A 521-nucleotide genomic window follows, 5' to 3' on the forward strand; every position below is an offset into this window, starting at 1 on the left:
ATAAGACTTTTTGGTTTGCTGTCTCTCGAAAAGTTATTGGTTGATTATTATTAGGGTTTGGAAAAAAAAATAGTTACATCAAATAACTATTTTCATTGTTTTAAATCATAGCACTGTTGTAATACTATACCTATGGTGTAGTATATTGTTAAATATTATATCAATACTTTTCATTTACTGTTTATGAATCTTTTATAAAGTAAACGCGGTGAATTTATAATTACAATGTAACTGTAAATATTTGGATTTTAAATTTCTGTATAGTTAAATCTGGTTTTGGTTGTCTGTAATTGGAGATGTTGTATATGCACATTTTGTGTTTGGTTGGAGGAATATGTAAACCTGGAATTTAAAAAAAAATGTGTTTGGTTTGATGGATTAGATGGATGTGAGCACTCAAGGTGAGATTACCTCCCAAAATCTATTGCATGCTAATTGTTTTATTTATGTTAGTGGATATTATTTTAAATGATTATAACTATGTGTTAATTATTACTAATATTAACTTTATTGATAGAGTA

Source organism: Dioscorea cayenensis, chromosome 3, assembly GCF_009730915.1.
Source record: "Dioscorea cayenensis subsp. rotundata cultivar TDr96_F1 chromosome 3, TDr96_F1_v2_PseudoChromosome.rev07_lg8_w22 25.fasta, whole genome shotgun sequence".
Taxonomy (NCBI): domain Eukaryota; kingdom Viridiplantae; phylum Streptophyta; class Magnoliopsida; order Dioscoreales; family Dioscoreaceae; genus Dioscorea; species Dioscorea cayenensis.